The sequence below is a fragment of the Entelurus aequoreus genome, linkage group LG10 (assembly GCF_033978785.1).
Source record: "Entelurus aequoreus isolate RoL-2023_Sb linkage group LG10, RoL_Eaeq_v1.1, whole genome shotgun sequence".
NCBI lineage: Eukaryota > Metazoa > Chordata > Actinopteri > Syngnathiformes > Syngnathidae > Entelurus > Entelurus aequoreus.
Genome location: NC_084740.1, coordinates 505,032 through 518,079, shown reverse-complemented (window position 1 = coordinate 518,079; position 13,048 = coordinate 505,032).

The following is a 13,048-nucleotide window of genomic DNA, read 5'->3' as shown; positions in this document are numbered from 1 at the left end:
TGCACGTACAACACTTAAGACCTTCAGTATATCAGTATGTGGAATTAAATGATGGAATGGATTAAGCAAAGAAATCAAACAATGTACTAATATGATCCACTTCAAGAAACTATTCAAACTTAAAGTGTTTACAAAGTACAAAGAAGAAGAACCATGATAAAAATTCTGAATTTATCTCATCCATCCATTCATTTTGTAGATAAACTTACTTATCTCACCATATGAAACTTACTTAACTAATTACTTATTTATTTTTATTGTTATTACTTATGGAGTATATTGTGAATAAATTGAGAACAGGAAGTGAATAAAGTTTTAGAAAGTAAAGGAAAAGGGGTTGGATTAAATAAGCTCTGCTTCTTGCTACTCCTTTTCGAACATGTTGAATAGAGAAAACTGGAAATTGTGATGTATCATGTTGTATCCATGCATGTGTGATGCATCATGTTGTATGCATGCATGTTCCAAATAAACTCAAACTCAACTCAACTAAATATGAATGACAAATCTAAATATGAATGTTAAATATAAACACAAATGTCAAATATGAATGTTAAATCTACATCTTAATGTTAAAAGGTGCTGTTTGCAACTTCCTCACAGTAACATTTTTCAAAACAAAAAATATAAACAAGAACCATACTGGCTAGCTTATGTTACCATAAGTAGTTTAACACAATTCCGCAAGTATAAATATAAACAATACACAATGCGTTTGGGCCCGTAAATATAAACGTTAAATATAAATAGCAATGCTGTCTCTAAATCTAAATGTCGAATGTAAATATTACATCTAAAATGTTAAATATAAATGCTAAATCCAAATACTAAATAAATAATTTAAATATAAATATGAATGTTAAATCTAAATCTAAATGTGGAATGTCCGCCCTGAGATCGGTAAGTCGTGAGTTCAAACCCCGGCCGAGTCATACCAAAGACTATAAAAATGGGAGCCATTACCTCCCTGCTTGGCACTCAGCATCAAGGGTTGGAATTGGGGGTTAAATCACCAAAAATGATTCCCGGGCACTGGCCACCGCTGCTGCTCACTGCTCCCCTCACCTCCCGGGGGGTGATCAAGGGTGATGGGTCAAATGCAGGGAATAATTTCACCACACCTCGTGTGTGTGACAATCATTGGTACTTTAACTTTTATATAAATGTTAAATATTAATGTAAATATAAATGATACATGTGGCATCCAAATGTGTCAAACGCTGCATCGTGAAAGATGACGGAGGGTGTAGTGATTTTCAAAAACGCTGACGAACGAGGAGGCAGCGTGCAGTAAAAAATAAAAAGGGTATTTATTGATTAAACGAACAAAAAGCGAGAGCAACACGGAAGTGCTTTGACCAGACAGACTATGAAGAAAACAAAACAAAATGCAGAATCCAGCAAAAACACTCACAGGAAACGTGGAGCAGATGGTGTCCACAAAGTACGAGCGTACCCGAGGTGGGCAAGGAAAGGGTTGTCTATGGTCACCAGTGGATAGAGAATAATGTCCCGAACCCCAACGGTGTCTCAAGCTCAGTTTATATCGTGCTGATTACAAAGAGAAAACCGGTGAGGAGAAAAGTGCTCAAAGGCAGGCGTTAAGCTGCTGCCGGAAAGGGGAAACAGGAAGTGAAAAAACACAAAATAAGAGTGCAAGAAAGGAACTGAAACTACAACCAGAAAATCACCAAGAAACTCAAAATAAGGCACGCCGTGGTGTGGCAAGTCGTGACAAAATGTTGAATCTAAGTATTAAATCTAAATGTTCAAATTGATAATTATAAATGTTAAATATAAATGTTAAATCTAACCTTAATGTTAAATCTGAATATCAACTTGAAATGTTAAATATAATTGCTTACTCTTAACGTACGTAAATGTTAAATATAAATATAACAAATATATCTAAATGTTAAAAGTAAATGTTAAATCTAAATGTTAAATCTTAATTTAAATTGTAAATTTAAATGTAAAATACTAAATATAAATGGTAAATCTCAATCTAAAAATTGAATATAGATAATACATTTAAATATGAAATTTAAATGCTAAATATAAATGTTAAATATTTATGTTAAGTATAAATGTTAAATCTAAAGGTTTTATCTAAATATAAATGATGATTCAAAATTGTAGATATGAATGTAAATGTTAAATACAAATATTAAGATTAAATGTTAGATATACATTTCAAATATACAATTTTAATGTAAATATGAATATTAAATATGAATACAAATGTTGAATGTAAATATTAATGTTAAATCTAAATGTAAAATCTAAATATAAACATTAAATGTAAATATTAATGTTAAATCTAAATCTAAATGTTGCATATAAATATTACATCTAAATTTTAAACATAAATGCTAAATCAAAATTTGAAGTAGCCATTTTAATGTTGAATCTAATCATGAATATTAAATCCAAATATAAATGTTTAATTTAAATATGAATCTTAAATATACATGAAATGTTGAATGTAAATATAAATGTTAAATGTAAATCTAAAATGTAAATGTAAACGTTAAATATAAATATGAATTGTTGAATCTAAATCTAAATGTTAAATGTAAACATTAAATCTAAATGTTAAATACTAATGTTTAATCTAAATATGAATGTTGAATCTAAATATAAATGATAAATCTAAATGTTTAATATTAATGTTGAATCTAAATATAAATGACAAATATAAACGTTACATCTAACTCAATGTTAAATCTGAATATAAAATCGAAAATGTAAAATAAAATTTTTTAATCTGAATATAAATGTTAAATATAATTAATACATCTAAGTATATGTATATGTAAAATAATGTCAAATCTAAAAATAAATGTTTAATATATATCTAAAAATAAATGTTTAATGTAAATCTAAATGTTAAATACAAATGTTGAATATAATTAAAAATGTTAAATATAAACATTAAATATAATTAAACCTAAATTTAATTTTTTACCAAATTCAAAGCTAAATATTCAGAAAATACACAAGTAACCCACTTTTCCACACACACACACACACACACACACACACACACACACACACACACACACACACACACACACACACACACACACACACACACACACACACACACACACACACACACACACACACACACACACACACACACACACACACACACACACACACACACACACACTACATGGCAGATGATTAATGATAGATGAATCCCAATAACCGTGCATGTTGTTGAAATGTTTAGCTCCAATCGACTTCCACGTCAGACATCAATGTTAAAATGTTAAAAAGAGATTTTAATGACAGAAAATACATTTTTAACACAGTTTGATAGACAAATATTCCTATTTATTTTCAGTTTTTATTATTATTATATTTATATTTATTATATTTATAATTTTTTTTCCATCATGCCTACCCTGACCGCATGTCGATGAACCCAAGTTGAGATTGATGTCGGTTTTTGATACAGTGGCATCAAATTCTAAAGTTAATGATTATTTGCAAAAAAAAAAAAAGTTTATCAATTTGAACATCAAATATGTTGTCTTTGTAGCATATTTAACTGAACATGGGTTGAAAATGATTTGCAAATCATTGTATTCCGTTTATATTTACATCTACCACAATTTCCCAACTCATATGGAAACGGGGTTTGTATTTGCAAGGCCATTTTCAGGAAGGATATTTAAAGAGAAACTAAATCTTGTGAGACGATGTCGGCCAACCCCACAGTAGTGCGTGAATGTGTTCCCGTATAGTATTTCTCTAGCATTGGTCATGTGGTGACATCGATTATGGTATTTTGAGAGGTAATCATTGAAGTCGGACATCACTGAAGGCCTAGGTGGGAAAACGCACGGCCCGCCACTGACATCCATGCATGCCTTTGTCCCTGAGGTCACACTCACTGCCGCATGACAGCATGAAAGCACACAACAGGAAAACATAACACACATGCAAACATGAACAGCACATTTGCAAGTATTTTAATGTTTGTGTTTTGAGCGGAATACTGAGAAAAGAGTTCGACTTTTATTTATTTACTTTTGGGATCTCAGTCTATACACGCATTTATACAAGAGTGGCAAGATTTATTGCTTTCGGGTTGAAGACAACATAATGGGCCTTTAGGGGCATGGCTCACAGATAAATGCATTTTTTTGTATTTCTGTAACAAAAGGGATTAATATTTGGCATTTGTAAGGCGATCTGCTCAGTGTATCGTAATAGGCACCTTTCATTTTCCAGAGGGTATCCTCTCGGCGTATTGTGGCAGTACTCATCAGGGACCGGTACAGCTATTGAAGTCCCTGACCCTTTTCCTGGGGATGCCACACAAAGAAAAAATGGATTCCTCCCAGATGGGTGTTTGCTTCTCATGGACTGTTCAGAACAGTGACAACATATTCCTTTGACAGTATTTTTTTTTTTTTTTTTTTTACAGTTTACAGCCAGAGGCCATAACAAAAGAGTCTCCATTATGAAGGGTTGCCCAGCACTAAGCACACTTTTATCACATCAAAAGATCTGAATTGTTCTTCTCACAGGACCGTGCAAAGGATAACTTTGTTTTGTAATGTTACTGTTGCCTATGCAACACTTGCACCGCCCTTATGCACTGCACACACACACACACACACATACACACACACATGCACACACACACACACACACACACACACACATGCACACACACACACACATGCACCCACAAACAAAAGGAGACTATATACGTATGTAACATGCGATAATAACGTTAATAAAAAAATAAAAAAGTTCTAAATATGGTTTAATGTAATGCATTACAAATTGTGGATAATGAACAGTATCAGTCAAAAGATTGGAAACGCCTAGTAATTCGATTGATATGTACAGTGTTTTTCGAAGTGTAAGCCCCTACTTTTTCCATCGCTTTGACCTTGCGGCTTATAAAATGGTGTGGCTAATTTACGGAATTTTGTTCGTGAGCGGCCATCATGTTAAAAGTTACAGTACCGATGATTGTCACACACACACTAGGTGTGGCAAAATTATTCTCTGCATTTGACCCATCACCCTTGATCACCCCCTGGGAGGTAAGGGGAGCAGTGAGCAGCAGCGGTGGCCGCCCCCGGGAATCATTGTTGGTGATTTAACCCCCAATTCCAACCCTTGATGCCGAGTGCCAAGCAGGTTTTGTATTCAACAAACAATTCTCAACACCGACAGAGACACTGAAAAGGTGTGTTATTGTTTGAGCTATGCCGCCATCTTTTGGACGAGTTCGCTCAGTGTTGGTGATGCGGATTGAAAATGTACTTCCTGTTTTGTGCATTGAACCGGAAGCATATCCCGTTTCCTGTATCATTCGTCTATAGCCTTTCTGCTGGAAATAATAATTTATTCATCACTCCAAGCTACGTTTGTAAGTTTTACAATATAACTAAAACAATCCATACTTACTAAACCGTCCCGTGTCTGATGTCTGTAGGAGTGTTTTAATGCATATTTGTATGTGCTATCGTAATCTAATCAAGCTAGCTTCGTTTGCATTAGCGTTTATGCTAACATGTTTACAAGTGTCTGTGTTAGTAGTATTACCTTACAATGGCAATCAGTTTGTGTTGCTTCAGTTTCGTAAACGCACCAAGACGTCACCGTGGAGTTATTAAGTCTGTTAAGCTGATTGGAGTGCAAGCTTCCACAGCAAGTGGGTCCATGATGATGACTTCTGTTTTGTTTGATCAGCTGTTTTACTGCCGTGTGACAGGTGCCGTTTGGAAACAATTAAGGTATGTAAATAAACATTTACAAAATCGTTTGTACTGGCTTTTGGTCCGATGCGGCTAATATATGCAAAAAATATTTATTTATTCTAAAATTTGGTAGATGCGGTTTGAATACCGATGCGCACTATAGCCCGAAAAGTATGGTATGTATGGATCCATATTAATGTACGTATCAATGTAGATACGTAATGTATGTATGTACTAGGGGTGCTCAAAATATTTCTTGACATTCAAATCTCAATTTTTCTTCAGATTCTAAATTGATACATCATTTTCAAGGATCATCAATCAAAGTCAATTGAATCAAAGTTTACTTAAATAGCCCTAAATCACAAGTGTCTCAAAGGGCTGCACAAGCCACAACGACATGCTCGCCTCAGTTCCCACATCAGGGCAACATGTATCAATATATATATATATATATATATATATATATATATATATATATATATATATATATATATATATATATATATATATATATATATATATATATATATATATATATATAAATATATATATATATATATATATATCAATATATATATATATATATATATATATATATATATATATATATATATATATATATATATATATATATATATATATATATATATATATATATATATATATATATATATATATATATATATATATATATATATATATATATATATATATATATATATATATATATATATATATATATATATATATATATATATATATATATATATATATATATATATATATATATATATATATATATATATATATATATATATATATATAGTACAGGCCAAAGGTTTGGACACACCTTCTCATTCAATGTGTTTTTTTTAATTTTTATGACTATTTACACTGTAGATTGTCACTGAAGGCATCAAAACTATGAATGAACCCATGTGGAGTACGTACTTAACAAAAAAAGGTGAAATAACTGAAAACATGTTTTATATTCTAGTTTCTTCAAAATAGCCACCCTTTGCTCTGATTACTGCTTTGCATTCTCTTGGCATTCTCTCGATGAGCTTCAAGAGGTAGTCACCTGAAAAGGTTTTTCACTTCACAGGTGTCATAGTTTTGATGCCTTCAGTGACAATGTACACATACATACATACATACATACATACATACAGTACATACATACAGTACATACATACATAAAAATAAAGACAACGCATTGAAATGAGAAGGTGTGTCCAAACTTTATAAATATATATATATATATATATACACACATACATACATATACATATGTATATATATATATACACTACTGTTCAAAAGTTTGGGGTCACCCAATAAATTTAGTGGAATAGCCTTCATTTCTAAGAACAAGAATAGACTGTCGAGTTTCAGATGAAAGTTCTCTTTTTCTGGCCATTTTGAGCGTTTAATTGACCCCACAAATGTGATGCTCCAGAAACTCAATTTGCTCAAAGGAAGGTCAGTTTTGTAGCTTCTGTAACGAGCTAAACTGTTTTCAGATGTGTGAACATGATTGCACAAGGGTTTTCTAATCATCAATTAGCCTTCTGAGCCAATGAGCAAACACATTGTACCATTAAAACACTGGAGTGATAGTTGCTGGAAATGGGCCTCTATACACCTATGTAGATATTGCACCAAAAACCAGACATTTGCAGCTAGAATAGTCATTTACCACATTAGCAATGTATAGAGTGTATTTCTTTAAAGTTAAGACTAGTTTTAAGTTATCTTCATTGAAAAGTACAGTGCTTTTCCTTCAAAAATAAGGACATTTCAATGTGACCCCAAACTTTTGAACGGTAGTGTATATATATATATATATATATATATATATATATATATATATATATATATATATATATATATATATATATATATATATATATGTATATATATATATATATATATATATATATATATATATATATATATGTATATATATATATATATATATATATATATATATATATATATATATATATATATATATATATATATGTATATACACTGATATATTTATATACATATACATGTATATGTATGTATATATATATATATATATATATATATATATATATATATATATATATATATATATATATATATATATATATATATATATATATATATATATATATATATATATACAAACATATATATATATAGATAGAGAAGTTCCGGCTGGATATAGTCGGACTCACCTCGACGCACAGCAAGGGCTCTGGAACCAGTTCTCTCGAGAGGGGCTGGACTCTCTTCCACACTGGCGTTGCACGCAGTGAGAGCCGACGAGCTGGGGTAGCAATTCTTGTTTCCCCCCGACTCAAAGCCTGCACGTTGGAGTTTAACCCGGTGGACGAGAGGGTAACCTCCCTCCGTCTTCGGGTGGGGAGACAGGTCCTGACTGTTGTTTGTGCTTACGCACCGAACAGCAGTTCAGAGTACCCACCCTTTTTGGATACACTCGAGGGAGTACTGGAAAGTGCTTCCCCGGGTGATTCCCTTGTCCTACTGGGTGACTTCAACGCTCATGTTGGCAACGACTGTGAAACCTGGAGAGGCGTGATTGGGAAGAATGGCCGCCCGGATCTGAACCCGAGTGGTGTTTTGTTATTGGACTTTTGTGCTCGTCACAGATTGTCCATAACAAACACCATGTTCAAGCATAAGGGTGTCCATATGTGCACTTGGCACCAGGACACCCTAGGCCGCAGTTCCATGATCGACTTTGTGGTTGTGTCATCGGATTTGCGGCCTCATGTTTTGGACACTCGGGTGAAGAGAGGGGCGGAGCTTTCTACCGATCACCACCTGGTGGTGAGTTGGCTACGATGGTGGGGGAGGATGCCAGACAGACCTGGCAGGCCCAAACGCATTGTGAAGGTCTGCTGGGAACGTCTGGCAGAGTCTCCTGTCAGAGAGAGTTTCAATTCCCACCTCCGGAAGAACTTTGAACATGTCACGAGGGAGGTGCTGGACATTGAGTCCGAGTGGACCATGTTCCGCACCTCTATTGTCGAGGCGGCTGATTGGAGCTGTGGCCGCAAGGTAGTTGGTGCCTGTCGTGGCGGTAATCCTAGAACCCGTTGGTGGACACCGGCGGTGAGGGATGCCGTCAAGCTGAAGAAGGAGTCCTATCGGGTTCTTTTGGCTCATGGGACTCCGGAGGCAGCAGACAGGTACCGACAGGCCAAGCGGTGTGCGGCTACAGCGGTCGCAGAGGCAAAAACTCGGACATGGGAGGAGTTCGGCGAGGCCATGGAAAACGACTTCCGGACGGCTTCGAAGCGATTCTGGACCACCATCCGCCGCCTCAGGAAGGGGAAGCAGTGCACTATCAACACCGTGTATGGTGCGGATGGTGTTCTGCTGACCTCGACTGCGGATGTTGTGGATCGGTGGAGGGAATACTTCGAAGACCTCCTCAATCCCACCGACACGTCTTCCTATGAGGAAGCAGTGCCTTGGGAATCTGTGGTGGGCTCTCCTATTTCTGGGGCTGAGGTTGCTGAGGTAGTTAAAAAGCTCCTCGGTGGCAAGGCCCCGGGGGTGGATGAGATCCGCCCGGAGTTCCTTAAGGCTCCGGATGCTTTGGGGCTGTCTTGGTTGACAAGACTCTGCAGCATCGCGTGGACATCGGGGGCGGTACCTCTGGATTGGCAGACCGGGGTGGTGGTTCCTCTCTTTAAGAAGGGGAACCGGAGGGTGTGTTCCAACTATCGTGGGATCACACTCCTCAGCCTTCCCGGTAAGGTCTATTCGGGTGTACTGGAGAGGAGGCTACGCCGGATAGTCGAACCTCGGATTCAGGAGGAACAGTGTGGTTTTCGTCCTGGTCGTGGAACTGTGGACCAGCTCTATACTCTCGGCAGGGTCCTTGAGGGTGCATGGGAGTTTGCCCAACCAGTCTACATGTGCTTTGTGGACTTGGAGAAGGCATTCGACTGTGTCCCTTGGGAGGTCCTGTGGGGAGTGCTCAGAGAGTATGGGGTATCGGACTGTCTGATTGTGGCTGTCCGCTCCCTGTACGATCAGTGCCAGAGCTTGGTCCGCATCGCCGGCAGTAAGTCGGACACGTTTCCAGTGAGGGTTGGACTCCGCCAAGGCTGCCCTTTGTCACCGATTCTGTTCATAACTTTTATGGACAGAATTTCTAGGCGCAGTCAGGGCGTTGAGGGGATCTGGTTTGGTGGCTGCAGGATTAGGTCTCTGCTTTTTGCAGATGATGTGGTCCTGATGTCTTCATCTGGCCAGGATCTTCAGCTCTCACTGGATCGGTTCGCAGCCGAGTGTGAAGCGACTGGGATGAGAATCAGCACCTCCATGTCCGAGTCCATGGTTCTCGCCCGGAAAAGGGTGGAGTGCCATCTCCGGGTTGGGGAGGAGACCCTGCCCCAAGTGGAGGAGTTCAAGTACCTAGGAGTCTTGTTCACGAGTGGGGGAAAAGTGGACCGTGAGATCGACAGGCGGATCGGTGCGGCGTCTTCAGTAATGCGGACGCTGTATCGGTCCGTTGTGGTGAAGAAGGAGCTGAGCCGGAAGGCAAAGCTCTCAATTTACCGGTCGATCTACGTTCCCATCCTCACCTATGGTCATGAGCTTTGGGTCATGACCGAAAGGACAAGATCACGGGTACAGGCGGCCGAAATGAGTTTCCTCCGCCGGGTGGCGGGGCTCTCCCTTAGAGATAGGGTGAGAAGCTCTGCCATCCGGGGGGAGCTCAAAGTAAAGCCACTGCTCCTCCACATCGAGAGGAGCCAGATGAGGTGGTTCGGGCATCTGGTCAGGATGCCACCCGAACGCCTCCCTCGGGAGGTGTTTAGGGCACGTCCAACCGGTAGGAGACCACGGGGAAGACCCAGGACACGTTGGGAAGACTATGTCTCCCGGCTGGCCTGGGAATGCCTCGGGATCCCCCGGGAGGAGCTGGACGAAGTGGCTGGGGAGAGGGAAGTCTGGGTTTCCCTGCTTAGGCTCCTTCCTCCGCGACCCGACCTCGGATAAGCGGAGGAAGATGGATGGATGGATGGATGGATATATATATATATATATATATATATACATACATACATACATATATATATATATATATATATATATATATATATATATATATATATATATATATATATATATATATATATATATATATATATATATAATATATATATATATATATATATATATATATATATATATATATATATATATATATATATACTATGCAGCCCATTTTTCCTTAAGTGCCTCCTTATTGTGCATCTTGAAACAGTCACACCACCATTTTTCAGAGAGTCCTGTATTTCAGCTGAAGTTATTTGTGGATTTTTCTTTGAATCTCGAACAATTTTCCTGGCAGTTGTGGCTGAAATCTTTGCTGGTCTACCTGAATCCCTCATTTTCCACTTCTTAATCAGTGTTTGAACACTGCTGATTGACATTCTCAATTCCTTGGATATCTTTTTATACCCCTTTCCTGTTTTATGCAGTTTAATTACCTTTTTCTCGCAGATCCTTTGACAATTCTTTTGCCTTCCCCATGACTCAGAATCCAGAAACATCTGTGCAGCACTGGATGAAAGATGCAATGGTCTGTCAGAAGCCCAGAAACTCACTGACCTTTTATACACACACATTAATTACAAACACACATGTCACAGGTGAGGATTGGAACCTTGATTAGCCATTCAAACCTGTTTGTGTCAACTTTTGTGCATGTTATAAGATCAAAGTCACTGGGGTATGTAAACTTTTGATCAGGGTCATTTGGGTACTTTCTTATGTCAATTTGTTTTTAAAAGCGTAAACACAGTTGTTTGCCAATAAATAGCTTCACACAAGCATTAAGCATGAGTGGAAGAAAGGTTTTTGTGTTATCATTCATATTCTCTGAAGAATGGCCAAGAAATCATAAATTCTACCAGGGTATGTAAACCTATGAGCACAACTGTACATATATATATATATATATATATATATATATATATATATATATATATATATATATATATATATATATATATATATATATATATATATATATATATATACTGTGTACATACATCTACTGATGCTTAGTCTGGACACATCCTCAGTGACCTCTTGGATTCACCGGGCGTTTCGGGTCTCTCAACTGGTCATACGCCCTCCTCCAAGCGACCCAACCGGGGGTGATCAATATATTATATATTATATATATATATATATATATATATATATATATATATATATATATATATATATATATACATACACATATATACAGTATATATATATATATATATATATATATATATATATATATATATATATATATATATATATATATATATATATATATATATATATATATATATATATATATATATATATATATACACATATATACAGTATATATATATATATACACACACACACACACACACACATATATATATATATATATATATATATATATATATATATATATATATATATATATACATACACATATATACAGTATATATATATACACACACACACACACACACATATATATATATATATATATATATATATATATATGTAATTTTTCTTTTTAAGAATTAATTTTTGGATCAACAGCAATAAACAGCTATATTGATGATTATATTATTATTGATTCTTTTATACTATCATATTATTTTGATACTATTATTGATTTAATAAATTTTTTGGTTTTCCTTTTTTTAGTATGGTTTTTGTATGTCTTCTTAATGTCTTTGTAAATTTCTACCCTAAGTATTGTAAAGCTGCCATTTTTACTCGATGAATTAACATTCGGTGATCATTTAAAAAAAGGAAAAAAATGTTCAGGCAAAATATGTCATTGGCATTTGTAGACCAAAATAATATATTACGAGAATCATGTTGAATTGAGAATCGATTCCAAATGGAATCACCATCCCAAGAATCGTAATCAGAATCGTAATCTATCTATCTAGCTATACGAGCACCAACAATTCTGCATTGACACAAATGCTAATGTCTGAGTGAAATTTGTGGAGAACATTGAATTATGTCATTGGGCAAACCTGAGAAGACCGAAACATTAGAAAAACGTTCAATGCACTTCTCTTTCATCGCTGCAAACTGTATAATGAATACTGGAACATATTGCTTAGTGCGGGCAGTACTTCTCCGACGGAGCATGACTGTCCTTACACATGCCAGAATTATGGTATTGAATGTTATTCGGTGTACGTAATGTTGGCCGCTGATGAATTGCATTGGAAGAGTATTCTAATTTCAAGGTATAAAATGTAGAA